Raw genomic sequence first — 6,498 nt, 5'->3', positions numbered from 1 at the left:
ATTAAATTCTTTGTAAAGTTCTCTAGTTGGGTAGGGCAACAATTCCAAGATTTCATCTCATCATCCACCCTGCCTTTCAGAGAGGAAGGGAAAAAATCCTGGATCTCCACAATATTTGGTTATTTTAAAAAAATTTTTTTTAGGCAATTGAGGTTAAGTGAGTTGCCCAGGGTCACACAGCTAGTAAGTGTCAAGTGGGCCAGTGTTCTACCCACTGTGCCACCTAGCTGCCCCTAAAAATCATTTTCTCTTAGGAAAGGGCCCAGGGCAGTCATTCCTCTTCTCTGTACTTTGCCTCAACACCCTAGAGTATGTTCTTACCTGCTCCTCCATTTTTTAGCTCCTCTATTATGTGTTGTCTTCCTCCATTGGAAAGTAAACTCCTTGAGGGCAGGAATTATTTTTTTCTTTTTGTTTTTATTTGTATCCTCAAAACTTAGTACATGCCTGACATAGAATTGGTGCTTAATAAATGCTTATTGATTGACTGGTTGCTACAATAGAAATTTGAAAGTTAGTAGAGGAGGAAAACTAGGATGAGGGGCAGAATTTAAAAGGAGCCTCACTCAAGGAAGAAAGGGGACCCTCTGAAGAGTATTCCCTTGAGGGAAGAAGTGCTAAGAGATGGGAACCTCAGGGCAGGTATAGAATAGCGTACTTCTGTGCATTGAGAAGTTACCTTTTCCAAAACAGTTATGTCAGGGTGGACAGCATTCCACCTTAAGAGAAAGAAGTGTGAGTTCCTGGAAGGATCTGAAACCCAAAAAGGGGTAAATGCATAGAGCCAGCAATGTGAGGGTACAATCTTTGGGAAGAAGATTATTATGACAAAGTCAAGGAGCAGTTTGGGGCCATATGATTTGAGTCACTGGATAACTGACTGTGTATTGCTGCTTGCTTCAGACATTACTTCCCTCATGAATTGAGAATGAGGCAAACAGAAAAAATAATCATAAGGACAATAACAAAGAAATTGATTAGAAGAAGGAGCTCAAAATTGGTCCTTCAGAGGCTTAAAGTACACTAGGGACACAGAGAGAATAATAAAGGAACAAATGAGAGTATAGCTGATATATAAAGGTCAGAATAGAATAGAAAGGAAGAGATATAATTATGAGAACAAAGCAAAGAAAAACTTTTTAGAAAAAAAGATACTTCAAAAGAAAATGGCTAAAAACAAGAGTGTTGGAGGAAAGGAGAGGAGGAATGATTTTGAACAAGTCACCTAACTGAAGTGGAAATGGAGAAGGTACAAAAGTAGAGGAAACAGAAACAAGAAAAATAATTTAATAAATTAAGCTATAAGAACTTAGAAAAGGGTACAACAGCAGGGACAGGGAAGGGAGTTCCAACATCAACGTAATTTAAGCAAAATTAATCAAAAGGAAAAAAGGCTGCTTTAAAGAGGAAGGAGATTAAAAAAAACAGCATTAAAGAAATAATGAGATAAAACACAAGCCTAACCACCATAATTTTAAGTAATAAATATAATTTTATAATTTATAAGTAATTAAATAATGATTGTAAACAGTCCAGGAGGACTTGAGTTCAAATTCTCCCTCAGATGCTTGTTGGTTGTATGACCCCGGTCAAGTATCAACTTCTTGGCCTCAGTTCCTTCACTTATAAAACAGGGATAATAATAGACCTTATCTTATGATGATCAAATGGGATAACATATGTAAAGTGCTTTGCAAACCTTAAAACATTATGTAAAAATGCTGAATCAGAAAATTACAGACTAAAATCATTAATGAATATTGATTCAACAATATTATGGCAGTTAGATGGCACTCGGGATAAAGCACTGGGCCTAAATTCAGGAAGACCTAAGTTCAAGTTTGGCCTCAGACACTGACTAGCTGTTATGACCCTGTTAATTTTTCTGCCTCAGTTTCCACAACTGCAAAATGGGGATAACAACAGCAACCACTTTGTAGGGTTGTTGTGAAGATCAAATGAAGTAATACTTATAGAGCATTTAGCACAATGATTGGCACATAATAGGCACTGTATAAATGCTTATTCCTTTATTCCCCCTTATATAACTCCAGATAAAAAGAGTATAGAAACATTTTTGTATGTTTGAATGTATATATGTATATACATACATATATACATACACACACATTATATATATATATATATATATATATATATATATATATATATATATATATATATATATATATATATATATATATATGAATGCATGCAATATATTCACTATGATTGAGTTGAATTTATACGAGGCTTCTGGGAATCCATCAAGGGACAGAATTGTTGAGAGAGGGATTGCTTTCTAGCAACAGGGTGGATGAAACTATTTTTTCAGCTTCTGCAGAAGAAACGGGACAGTCCCTTAGCAAAGGCCTCTCAAAGGACAAAACTTTGATTTCCCTGACGTTAGACGTTCTGTGGCTGCGGAGGTGGGGGGAGGGTCTGGGGCAGTGGTATAGCACCTAGCCCAATGCCTGACACAGAGCAGGCACCAGCTAACCAGTGAAATCTTAGTTCCCCCCACCCTGACCAAAAAAAGCAAAATTTAGAGGGCTCCAACCCATATTTTCTGAATCCTAACCCAATGAAACCACACTGGGTGCTCCACTGTGTATGAGGATGGATTAGATGACAATTAGCTCTTAAGATTCTGAGTCCTCAAAACTCCACCATGTCTTTCCACTAGGCTCTATTTACTTCAGCAATTTGATGGACCTGTTATAAGATTGATACAATAATGCAAATTGTAAACCACTTGTGTCTTCTTGTCCAGTGCAACTCTTTTTTTCAAGTTCTAAAAAATTCTATCTTGGTAGCACAGTGGATAAGAGTCAGACCAGAGTTTAAATCCAACCTAAGATACTTAGTAGCTGTGTGACCCTGAGCAAGTCACTTTACCTCTGTCTGCCACAGTTTCCTCACTTGTAAAATGTAAATAATAGTATCTGCCTCCCAGGGTTGTTGTGAGGATAAAACGAGATATTTGTAAAAGCACTTGGTTAATCATAAAGCACCGTATAAATGCTAGTGATGTCGATGATGAAGATGGTGGTGATGATGGTGGTGGTGGTTGTGGTGGTGAGCCCACCCAATGCTTTGGAATCTCCTTTTAGATCTCTTAACTTTGCACAAATATCAGTGAAAGTACATGCATCCTTTGCACCATTTCTCCTATGTAATTTCTCACTGGTAATAAGTTACCTTGTCATGTCCATTATGTTCCCTTCCTCTGGATGACCTTCCTATGTTTGACCATGGAAATTTAAGCTCTCCTTGCTTGTTTTAAATCACTAGCCCTCTTCAGTTATACATAAAAGAAAAACTCAGAGATGGACTTAAGATTTAACTACAGAATTTAACAATAAACAACTACTAGAAAGTACTCTGTAAATTTTAAAGCACTATGTTCATGGACTTATATGGGGGCAGGTATTCCAAACTTAGTCTTATGATAAAAAATGAACCTGAAATTAGAGCCATAGAATTTCAGTACTAGAAGACACCTTTGTCATTGTTTTTCAGTCATTCACTTGTGTCCCACTCTATGACCCCATGGACTTTTGTCCCTGGGGTTTTCTTGGTAAAGATACTGGAGTTGTTTGCCATTTTTTTATCCAAGGAAGGCACCTTAGGGTCACTTAGTCCAACTCTCACATGAAGCCTCTACTAGGAAGTCATTGGTGACTTTGGACAGGGATGTGAATGGTAGCCCCACAGGTCTTAAGGGGTGAATGTGCTGAGAAATCAGAGGTAGTGACTGTAGTTTACTCATTGAATGTATTTGTTGATAAAGGTTAAGGGGATAGGACAAAAATTTGAGCAGCATTAAAGAAAATAAATCTAGGCTTAGGTCTCCCAAATGTGTTTATAGATTGCACAAAAATAACCTGATGCAAAAAAAAGATTGAAGATGTAAAGAGAATATGGACAATTGATTTATCAAGCTCTTAACAGGGGCATAAGAGGACCACACGCTTAGAGAGACAAGAGTTCAGCCTCAGCCAGGGTTAAAGTAAGATAATCTGGCAAGAGTGAACTGTTGGGATGGTGGGAATTAGAGATCTGAACTGATTTTTTTTTCTTTTCTCTGACTCCAGTACAATTTTTGAATAACTTCTCCCTGTATCTACATAGATAATCAAATCCCTCCCTTTGTGCAGTTCCCTACTCAATCCTTAGTTTTTTTTCTTCCTTCCACCAAACTAATCTATCTATGATAACCTTATGTCAAAGTAATTATTTATGGATGACATAAATGGAGAAACCAGAAGAGACATATGGAGGGAGTAATCTATTGATTCAAGTCCTGGGGAATGATCTGAATTGTACTGTATGTGTCTAACTTTAAAATTGTTGCATTTCAACAATAGGAAGATGACAATATTGCCAGGGAAACAATTTAGTAGAAAGAGAAAAAAAGAGGAAAATGGAAAGTGTCTTGTCTTTTACATGAGATGGGGAAAAAATAAATAACTTGCGCTGTAGACAAGGAAGTGAGTCCAAACAAATGCATGTTTTGTAGTCTTTATTAATTATATGTAGCCTTTAAAGGCCTGTTACATACAGAGCACTTTTCCTGGCTGCTGCCCACAGAAGTCAATCAGATATCATCCCTGTCCAGAAAGGACTCACATTCTAACAAGATAAGCAATCCAAATATCTTTTTTTTTAGTTAAGCAAACATTTATTTTTATGTAGTATTTTATTTTTCCCCAATTGCATTTTCTAATAAATTTTTAACATTTTGAAAACATTTTAATGAGAATTATTACTAATTATTATAACAACCATAGACTGCAGTAGGAAGAAACCATCCCAATGGAGCACAGTGCTGCAGAGTTCTCCTGTGTGCCCCCACCCCCACACCCTGAACCTTTCCCCAAAACAGATTTATTCTCCCCTTCTAGACCTCAAAATTATAACAACACAAACTATCTTAGCTATGGAGAACTATGGAATGTTCAAGATTGGAGAAGTGGAATGGAATGTTACAAGATTCACTTTTTCTTCACTCACACGTCATATATGCAATCAAGAATTTCTTTGTATCCTGCGTATCTGTGCAGCAGCTCCTCTGCCAAATGACAAAGGCACTAAATAGAGAGTGCATTGGCCATGATAAACTTCAGTGCAAAGGTCAATGGGAAACTTGGTTGTTCTCACAGAGAAACCATGGCACATATCAACAAAGGGCTTGGAGGGTATCAAAGCTAAGAATTCATGTCTTGACCTAGACTTGTGCTTGATGACATTCTAAAAGATTTAATGATTTAAGCCAAGGAAGCAGAACCTGGCTACCATGGCCAATGGTGGCAAGGCCACCCAGAGGGTAAGAGAGAGGCACAAGAAGGGCAAGATTAGTGTACAACACATTACCAGTAGAAAATTTCACAACAGTGGTAAAAATATGTCTTCAATTACACGCAAGATTGTCTAGAACACAACATAGATAATGTTAATTTGTGGTTTTCTAAGTCAATATTGGCCCTCAGGGATTAGTTTCTATTTGAGTTTGACACCACTGGTCTAGAGTTTGGAATATCTTCTTGACGCTTTGAGAAAAAGCATAAACAACTATGTTGAACGGCTTAGATGGTGTTTTGCCTGGAGTCAGGTGGTATAGATTGGATAACTTCCCAATGGCTTTCCAGCGCTAGGGTGTTTGATATTAGGTCATTCATAAGGCTGCACTCAGATTCCTGTATTCAGTTCTTGCCATTAAGCAGGCAATGTTACTTAATTGGCAGAGAATGTATCTTCAAATGTCAAGAGTTGTAAAGCCTAGTTTTGTCTCGACTCTTATCTGCTATTATTTGTCATTCAGTGGATCTGAAACTAATCAAAAGATCAGGATGTTCTCAGAGTTTCTTACATAGCTGAAAGTGGACATCTGCTTGACTTGCAAATTACATAGATAGAATCAAAAATGTCACAAAGTAATGATAAAGATACTGATATGTATATGTACATATATACACATATAGGTATATGTTTGATAATACGTATACACAGTCTGGTTTGTGTTCCCATCTACTTCTTTGTGGCCTCTTTCTTTAATTGATAAACTCAAAGCAGAGAACAGGAAGAATAATTGCTACTCAGAGAATGTGGGAAAGAAAAATGACCTTCTCTGATTAGATGACTTTACTTCTTTGTTGTTCTGTCTCTGAATTGACATTAAGAAGCCTTGCTATTTCTCAATAATAGTAATTGACATTTATATACAGCTTTGACATTTGCAAAGATTTTGTCTGTGTTATTTCATTTGATCCTCACTTTCTTATATGTGAGTACTATTAATATCCTTATTTTACAGATGAGAAAACAGAGGCTTAAGTGACTTGTCCAGGGTCAAATAGCCAATAAGTATCTGATTCTGGCTTTAACCCATGTCTTTTGACTCTAAGTCTAGAAATCTGTCTTCTATGCCATATTGGTCCCTCTGCAAGGACAACACTCTCCAGAGCTGGCACTTTGTATTTTTTAAAGAAGGGAAGT

Source organism: Phascolarctos cinereus, unplaced genomic scaffold (genome assembly GCF_003287225.1).
Source record: "Phascolarctos cinereus isolate Bilbo 61053 unplaced genomic scaffold, phaCin_HiC Scaffold_1;HRSCAF=81, whole genome shotgun sequence".
In the NCBI taxonomy this organism is placed as follows: domain Eukaryota; kingdom Metazoa; phylum Chordata; class Mammalia; order Diprotodontia; family Phascolarctidae; genus Phascolarctos; species Phascolarctos cinereus.
This window is presented reverse-complemented; position numbering follows the sequence as displayed.